The sequence below is a fragment of the Spermophilus citellus genome (genome assembly GCF_964194105.1).
Source record: "Spermophilus citellus genome assembly, chromosome: 2".
Lineage (NCBI taxonomy): Eukaryota > Metazoa > Chordata > Mammalia > Rodentia > Sciuridae > Spermophilus > Spermophilus citellus.
Window position 1 is genome coordinate 82,357,636 of NC_138183.1, and position 9,920 is coordinate 82,367,555.

A 9,920-nucleotide genomic window follows, 5' to 3' on the forward strand; every position below is an offset into this window, starting at 1 on the left:
AAATAAATAAATAAATAAATAAATGAAGTTATTTAAAAAAAAAATCCTGGGGATGCCATCTAACACTCATTAGAATGGCTACTATCAAAAAAGCAAAACAAAATAGAAAATAACAAGGGCTGGCAAGAATATAAAGAAATTTGAATCTTTTGGGGATGCAAAACAGTACAGCCACTATAGAAAGCAGTACAGAGGCTACTCAAAAAATTAAGAATGCTATTACCATACGATCCACCAATCACATTTCTGGATATATAGCCAAAAGAACTGAAAGCAAGATCTTGAAGAGTTATTTATACACCTATATTCATAGCAGCATTATTCCCAATAGGCAAAGATGGAAGCAACCTGAGTGTACCCTGATGGATGAATGTATAAACAAAATGTGGTGTATGGGATATTATTCAGCCAACATATGAATCTCCACTCCTGGAGGGAAGAACACCGAATATCCACTGCTGCCTACCGTCATATAATTTGAGACAAGTGAGATGTTGGAAAACTCTGGAATCCTGTAGCTAAAAATCTTTGTGACAAAGAAACTCATAAATGGAACTGACGTGTTATCAAAATTTTTGCTGAACAAATAATTCTGTAGTTTTTCTTTTTTTACAAAAGGAGGAATGAGATATTTATTCTTTTTGAGTTGTTCAAGTCAGAAAAATAAAACTACTAAATCTCAGGAATTCAATCTGGGATGACAGGGCAGGATGTGCAAGAAAGGTTTTGTTGTTATTCTATTTTTTGCCAAAGCTCTAGGATAGCAAAAACGTTCTTGTATGATATTTCCAATGATGTATGGTCTTCTGAGTCTAGCAGTCATATGCAATTCAGAGCCACAATGAATTACTGATTTTAAAATAAAACCTTTTTGTTTTTGTAACCTCACCTCACGCTTGGGTTTGAGATAAAATGTGTCATTCATTTTCTATTGAAATGTAGATTTCAGTGGGCTAGTACCTCCTTCTAAGAGGACTCCCTGTGTGAATAGTGACTTGGAATGTCTGGGAGACAGTTCATATCCCCGAAACTCTCAAGTTTCTGAATGTTGACAAAAATTGTGATGCTGTCACTGGGCAGAGCTGTGTAAAGGAGGAGGGAGGACGAGGTTGATATATGGCATTTACCTTCTCAGCCTTCTGCCTCTCTTCTGCTAAGAACATTTCCATTTGGGCTTGAACTACCCCCACTCTATGGTATTGTGGTTCATTGGATGCTGCCAATTGTATTGCTCTGTGTTATGGTTTGGATATAAGGTGCCCCCCCCCAAATTCCTGTGTTAATGTAGGAATATTCAGAGATAAGATGGGAGCCGTAATCTAATCTGTCCAACCTAGTTTGAATGGACTGACTGGGTGGTAACTGTAGACAAGTGGGTATGAATGGAGGAGCTGGGTACTGGAATGGTTCACTTCCCAGTGGCCTCTTCCTCCTCCTCTGCTGGCTGCCATGAATAGAGCTGCACTCCTCCACCACACCCTTCTGCCATGATGTTCTGCCTCATTTGGGGCCCATAGAAATGAGTCAGCCTGCTATGGAGTGAACCTCTGAAACCATGAGCCGACATAAAACTTTTCCTCCTGTAGGTTGTTCTTGTTGGGTATTTGTTCACATCAGTGAAAAGCGGATTAACGCAATCTGCATCTCACAGTGCAGGAGTGGGGGTCTGTGTGACCCAAAGGCATTGAAGTCATTCTGAGTTGATTTTCAACCTAGAAACAAGAGGAGAGAGAGTCTTTTCTCTAATGACAAAGATGGCACAGTCACTGTGGTCACAGGCTTGAGGTGAATGCCAGTTTGAGTGAATGAAATGATGTGTGAGAGAAGAAAAGATAAGGAAAGAAAGACATCCACAGATGCAAACCTCCTGGCATCTGGGTTTTTTGTTCACCCACACTGAGGTTTGGGTCTAAGTTCTATGAATGGATTCAATCTGCTAACCTGGTCAGAGTTGAATTTATTTTATTTCTTTTTTTGGTGCTTGGGATTGAACCCAAGGGTCTTGCATATGATAGGCAAGGGTTCTACCACTGAGCTACATCCCTAACCTGGAGTTGGATTTCTGTCACTTTAAATTCCAGGGTTGGAGCTCAGGGCACCAAGCACAGTCCACCTAGCATTTCTCCAGATGAAGGAGGCGCTCTTCTGAGGATGGAGTTGTCATCCAATTGGGCTATTACCTTCCCTTCAAGAGAAAACCACAAAGAGCAGGAAAAGGTCCCTGGAACACTGAACAAAGGAGGGAGCACCAGTTTACTTCAACCATTAATGGGCCATTGATCTTGGGTGAGTTATTTTCAGATCCTCTGTAAAATGTGGGGTTAGACAACAATGTCTGAAGGGGCACTTTCAGCTCTTATGTTCTTTCATATACCTCAGTGTCAATCTGATTATGCTATTGAGTCTTGGATTTTACTCCACCTCCACCTTCAGGTTTTCTTTCTTTTAGTCAATTCTTGCTTACATTTTTAGAAGGCTTTAACATTTTGTTCTTCTTGGGTTGGCCAGAGGAACAAAGTCAGGGAAAAAAATGCATATCCTATATCTCCCTAGTTAATTAAACATCCAGAAATTTAATAAAGAAATCACAGCAGAGTAGGGTATAGAAAAGGCAAAAGAAAGAACTGTCAAATGGTCTTGGGGATATTCCAAGACTGGATACAGTTTCCCAAGATAGAAGTAGCTCAAAGATAGAAGGGGATGTAGCCAGAGATTTGGTTGTACTGTTTGAAAAGTGGTTTGAATTGCTATTATGGGAGACACTGGAAAAATTCCCTGTGTAGGTCTGAGTTCCCCCAAAATAGCAACCTAAAAGCTGTTTAAAAGACTGGGACTATTTGTTCTTAAAAAAAAATACACTGGGGTGCCTGTGTTCAAAAAATATCTTGTCTGTTGTGATGAACGAAAATAACGGGGTGTCTTTTCAAAGGACTTAGTCCTTTGCTTATTTGTTCCTTTGAAATGTGTGTGTGTGGTGGAGGTTAGGGGAATGTCAAAACAAATTTTTAAAAATTGTCATTTGTTGACACTGTAAATTTTCTTTTTTTAATTATTTTTTATTTTTAGTTGTAGATGGACATAATATCTTTGTTTCATTTTTATGTGGTGCTGAGGTTTGAACCCAGTGCCTCACGTGTGCTAGGTGAGCACTCTATCACTGAGCCACAACCCCAGCCCCACACTGTGAGTTTTCAATTTTTATGTTGGGAGAAATAACAAAATGTGTCAGAGGATTTCTTGAAACAATTGCGCTTTTAGAGGCTCTAATGAACTATTAAACAAAATCAAAGGCTTGGGCATAGGGATGTAGCTCAGTGGTAGAGTGTTTACTTAGCATGTGCAAGGCCCTGGATTCAAACTCCAGCACCAAAACCAAAACCAAAACCAATTCCAAGGCTGGCTACCTTCATCAGCTCTGGAGCCTGGGTTGATAAGTCTTAACTCTCAGAGGCTGATAATTTTATTTCTATTCATACTATATTTAATAGTAAAAAAGGAAAAATTCTCTACTTGCTGTCTCTTAAAATGCTGTGATTTCTGTTTCCTTGTGAGAAAAGAGTCAAAGAGTAGAAATGCCCAGAGGAGAGGAATCCTGGACTTGGGTTGATTCTGAAAACAACAGAGTCTCATAGTGTCTTCTGAATAAGCAAGAGATGTGCCTGGGCAGTTCTGCCTCTCAGTTAAGGTCCGGACCCCACCTTCTGCTGCCATCTATCAATAGCATCTTCTCATCCAAATCTGTTATCTCAGAAATGGATGTTTTCCCCCTCACTGGTTTATGTCTTTGTAAGGTATAGCAGTCAAATACTTTATCTTGTTTAGTAAGACAAAGAACAAAAGAAAAGTATGTTTGTGTGTTTGCACCCACATGTACCTACATGTATGTGTACATATAGTCTCTAATATGTTTTATGTTAAGTAAGAAAAATCAAAATATGCTTAATATTTGGAATGTTAAAGAAAGACGCAAAGCAGTGCATATAGTATGCTACATTCTGTGGTAGGGAGGGAACATGTATGTATTTGTATTTGCTAAAGAAACTGGAAAGGAACAAAAGAACCCATAAAATTTGCTACTAGTGGAGTTGAGGCAGAACCTAGAAGGTGAAGGACAAGGAAAATTTCAATGCACATGTTTTATGTTTGATTTTGAAAAAATTATTTATTCTTAAGTTTTAGGTGGACAAAATATCTTTATCTTTTACATTTACCTGGTGCTGAGGATCGAACACAGTGCTTCGTGAATGCTAGGCGAGCACTCTACCACTGAGCCACAACCCCAGCCTCTGTTTGATATTTTTAACCATGCGAATTATAAACTAAAGTTGTCCTGGAGAGCTGGATAGTCGATGACTACACTCGAAGTTCTGTAATATTTGAACATTTAAAAATGGTTGGATGCTGGGCTGGGGTTGTGGCTCAGTGGTAAAATGTTTGCCTAGCATGCATGAGGCATTGGGTTCGATCCCCAGCACCACATTAAAAACAAAACAAAACAAAAAACTAAAACAAAATAAAGGTATTGTGTCCATCTGCAACAAAAAATAAAATAAAATAAAAATGGCTGAATGCTGTGGTGCATACTTATAATCCCAGCAACCTGAGAGGTAGGAGAATCTGAAGTTCGAGGTCAGCCTCAGCAACTTAGTAAGATCCTAAGCGATTTGGTGACACCCTGTCTCAGAATTTCTAAATAAATAAATAAATAGATAGGGCTAGGGAAGGAGCTCTGAGTTCTCTCACAGTACAGTTTTTTTTTTTTTTTTTTTTTAGGTAAACAACAAATGCTATTAACATTTTTCCTAAGTAAGGAAACCTAGGAAAGCAAAGGCAAAGCATCAGAGGTTACTTCAGGAACTAAAACCACATGTGAATGTTCAAATAGTAGAGAGGAACAGTCTCCCAACTATTGGATCTTCTGTGTAAACAAATCTCAATATTTTAATCGCAAACCAATAGCTTCTCCTCTGAGCCACAGCCTAAGGATAGTTAAACATTTCCCTATGACACTTAGCAGTTGCAGCAAGGTCGAAGACCAGGCCAATGGTAATAGCTAACTTGGTGATAAACACATGGAAAGAGCCATAGATCTACAAAGAATAATGGAAAACTTTAGCCAAGGCTGCAGAAGATACCATGCATCAAATCCAAAGCTGGTAGGATAGGAGGACTTCACCAGTGAGAATCCACAAAAGCGAAGTCCTGTCTTCCTACTGGAAGGAAGGAGGAGCTGCAGCATCTCCAGGAGGCAGGGTAGGGCAGGGCGCAGACTTGTGCAATGGCTTCCCTGCCCACACCCTTCATTTTCTAGATCTTATCTGATTGCTCAGGTTCAGTTTGTACCTCTCAGAGATGGCTCCTTCTTGGGAGAATTTAAAAGTCTTTATCTTTAAATCACCTTTAAAAATAGGGCAGTGTGCGTAACACAGAGGATTATATTCTCTGGAAAGGAAATGTAGTAGTTTGGTGTCCTTTCCTTGGTTCAATGACCAGAATCTTGATGATCCTGGACAAATCCTCGATTTGGGGGCTGGGGAAGTATCTCAGTGGTGGAGCACTTAGCTAGCAGGCGTGAGGCCCTGGGTTTGATCCACAGCACCGCTAAAAAAAAAAAAAAAAAAAAAAAAAAGAAAGAAAATCCTTGATTTGGGTTTTACCTTTTCCTTCTATGAAATGAAAAAAAAAATGTATTACTAGTAAGGTACAGAAGATTTACCTATGAAGCCACAGATGGAAGGACAGTCTTCCACAGGTATATCCTTGGGCCATTTCAAAAAGTGAAGGAGTTGCTCCTGGGATTTGTGATCTGAATTTGACAATTCAGTTCCCAAAACCCAACATCCAACACACACACACACACACACACACATGCATGCACACAAGACACAATGAAAATACTTCATATTTTGATATGTGAAAATGATCCTGTATTGTTTGAAAGAGAGTGGATATCTTTGCCTTTACTATTCATTGGGACATTTGGTAATTTTCTTTGATCTGTAAACTGAAGAGTTTAGAATTCATGCAGTTTCTTTTGTCTCCTGAATTCTACATGGTCAGTACATCTGGTTAGGATTCATTAAAATTATCTTCAACTCCCTAAGGAAATTTATTTCCATTTAGAGATTTGAGACATGAGGAACAGCTTGGGGACACTGAGTCATTTTGTTACTTAACAGTGCCATTTGGGGGCTGGGGCTGTAGCTCAGTAGCAGAGTGCTTGCCTAGCATGTGCGAGGCACTGGGTTTGATCCTTAGTACCATATATAAATAAAATAAAGGCATTCTGTCAATCTACAACTACAAAAAAAATTAGAAAAAAAGAGTTACATTTGGATGATACAAGTCAAAGGATGCTGGGATGTACATAGTTCATATAAATAGCATTAAACATTTTTTTTTTCATTCTGTTTCTCAGTTCTGTCAACCTCTTTCCAAATCTTTGGCCTGTCATCTGGGAACAGCTTTGTGCTGATTTACAGGGAATGTAATTTTCCCTCCTCACTGCCTCAGGACAATGCTGTGAGAGGTTGGCTGTCAGAATGTGTGGGTAGATGATTCTAGATGATATTCCAAGATTCCTTCCAGCACTGTGAGTTTGGGAAACAAATGTACGCAACACCCTGTTCGTCTAACTACCTCTTCTCCCTCACAAAACACATCTCTTGCACAGTCTGCACCTTGCCAAGGTCTGCTGTAAACTTTGAATAGTTGTGCAAATCTAGAGAAGAGTGACTGGAACTAAAGCAAGTTGAATAGAAGCAAAGTTTTTGGTGATCTCCCACATGTAGCATCATTTGTCAGTAAAAGCACTGACCTAGAATTCTAGTGGCAGGGCAACATGTTAGTGCCCGATGAAGCATGTAACCTTGGCAGAAAAAAGGAAGAAGGGCCTTGGCAGCCACAGGCTCTCAAAGGCTGCAAATGGGTGCCCCTGGATCTTCAGGGTTTTTTGATGGTTGTTAGGCCTATCCTCACCCCACTTTTTCAAAATATCCAACTTTTAAAAGCATGTGCTGGACATGGTGGTGCATGCCTGTAATTGCAGAGATTTAGGAGGCTGAGGCAGAAGGATTGCAAGTTCAAGGCCAACCTGAGCAATTTAGCAAGAAGACCCTCAACATCTTAATGATGCCCTGTATCAACATATAAATAAAAAGGACTGGAATGTAGCACCCTGGGTTCAATTCTCAGTAGCGAAACAAACACATAAAACCATAACAACCCCCTCCCCAAACAAAACAAAACATGATTATTAATTTTTAAATGTCCACCATAGGAAATTCTGAAGAATAAAGGGCTGAGAAGGTGGAACACTGGTAGTCCACTTGCCTAGCATGTGCAAGGCCCTGGATTTCATCCCCAGCACTGCAAAAATACCCTAAAGCCAAAACAAAACATTTATTCCCTTTCTTCTGTCTTACATGTTTACTCAAGAAGTATCTGTCAAGTTTCTAATATGCTTGATGCTGAAGATACAAACATAATCTCAGCTCTTCAGAGAATTTACATCCTAGTGAGGGGGTGATCCCTAAATAGGTAGTACTATTGCAGAGACTGCTGAGTTATGAGAGACAGCTAAGGGCTGAGCCAAATGGTAACCAAGAACCAGGTCAGTTATAGTCTTGTGGATCCATTAGAAGTTTGGTGGTTGTTCTCACTGCGTTGGGAAGCCTTTAGAGGGCTTTCAGCAGGGAAGTTACATGATCTCTTTATGCATGTTTTGAAAAGTTGACTGTGAGCTGGGAGTGTAGCTCAGTGGCACCACACCTGCCTAGACTGTGAGCCCTGAGTTCCAATTACCAGTTGATGGAGGTTCCTATTTGGAGTTGAAATGGGAAGGAAGGTAAGATGGCAAAGAGAGTGGGAGGGGGGCAGGGGAAGAAAAAGAGGGAGAAGTTCTGAGGTAGAATAGACTATGAGAATGAGGAAAGAGAAGACCTTCTTGAAACTATGCCAAATGGGGAAGGGGAACATTAACCCATAAGGGCAAATAGTTTCCTGTCTCTAGAGGTAAAGACTTGAACTTCAAGATAGGCCTCTTTTTAGTTTAGGGTGATTATCGAAATAGATCCATTATTTATAAATTCATTCTTTCATTCAAGAAATCTCCATCATGAGTTTACCCTGGGCTAGGCACTGTTCTTGGTATATCAGGAAACCAAGAAGAAGAAAGTGCAACCCTCATAGAGCTTACATTTTACCAGACAGGCAATGCTTGTAATAAATGGACTAATGATATAGCATGTGAGGTGATTCATGCTTTGGAAAAAAGAAAAAGTTAGCAGGAATCAGGTGGACCAGTTGTGGAGAGGAAGGTTGTGGTTTAAAGAGGGTATTTGTGTTGAGATGTTTTACATGAAAGTCCAGTCAGGCATTGTGATGGGATATGGGGGTGGAGGATGACGAGACTTACTTCACACACAAGAAGCTTTCAGTACAAAGAGAGACAAAACAAAACAAAACAAAACAAAAACCCAAACAAACAAACAAACAAAAACCAAAAAACCATGAGAAACCATCACAGTCATGCAGAGACTAAGGAGACATGGCAAGTCAATAGGATGTGGACCCCAGGACAGAATAAGGATATTAGGTTAAAAACTAAGGAAATCTATGGACTTAATACACCAATACTGGTTCATTAATCATAATAAATGTAGCATACCAACATGTGATGTTAATAGTGGGGGAAGCTGAGAGGTGCACATGGAAATTATGTGATGTCATCTCAATTTTACTATAAATCTAAAACTATTGGAATAAATTAAAGTCCACTAATAAAAAGACATGAAAAAATAAAATAAAATAGAGTGTATTTGTGCAGGCCTCATTGATTGGATGACAATTGTAAAGTGGAAAATTATTCTAAATACCAGAAGCTTCAGAAGGGCAGGTGCCATGCCTGCTGTCTTCATTGCATGTAGTAGCAATGCACAATGTGTTGAGTTACAAATGAAAGCTAAATGACCAAATCTGAATGCATTTGTTTATGTTCTGGTTTAGGAGAATAAAGAGCGGAAATTGTGGCTCTAAGAAAGTGGGATTTTAAATTTTTATTTATTTTTTTAAGTTGGGGTATTGTTATTTTGGCTGTGTGCAAAGAGATGAGGTGATGGGAAAACAGTTTTTATTTTATTTTTATTTCACATGGCATATTCCTACATCATTTAATGATTTTAATGGTCATCATAGCACATCCTGCCACATTTAATCAACTTTGCCCCTCCCTTCTCCAATTTCATTTCTGCGATTAGATGGGATTACAAAAATGCCACTCCAAATTTCACTCAAAGACCTTGGGAAGATATTTTCGTAGCAAAAGAAGCTAAGATAAATTACGAAGTAGATGTAAAATTCACATTAAATGATGAAAGTCTGGACTTCAAAGGAACTCCTTTCTGCAGAGAAGAGGGCCTCCCTGTTTCAAATCTCCATGTGAGTCTCCACTGGAGTTCTTTCCAGAGGGGAACCTATATGGAAAAATTTGAGTTGCGCTGGCTCTGTGCCGGGCTTGGCTCAGTGCCTCCTTCCTCTGGCTTGGTCTGTGGCTTCCGCTGTGTATGACATTCCTATTAGTTATCTTCTCACGTTTCTGAACTCACAGTTAGCGCAACCCGAGAGAGAACGCCAGCCTCCAGCTCGTCCTTTCACAAAAAGGGAAAGGAGAATCAGTAACTTTAAAGGATTTGCTTGGGGGCATGCAGCCACCCACAGTCCTGGGACACACCTCCATCCTTTCATCTTGCAGGAACTAGGGGTCCAAGTGCGGGTACAAAGAATCTTATCCACTCATCCCCCACCCCCGCACTTCCCTCCATTCTCGACTTTGCATCTTGGGTGTCTTGCCAGACTGAGTCTGGCAGTCGTGAGGGTGCTTAGAAAAGTTTGGTGAATTAATGACTGTTGTGGTTCTGGAA

General features: G+C 39.9%; 1 protein-coding gene across 2 annotated transcripts in view; it reads left to right on the forward strand.

Moving 5' to 3' along the window:
* LOC308642610 (centrosomal protein of 78 kDa-like) overlaps positions 1-9,920 on the forward strand; it is an 845,412-nt gene that overhangs the window by 84,758 nt on the left and 750,734 nt on the right. The gene's annotated exons all lie outside the window — the stretch shown is intronic.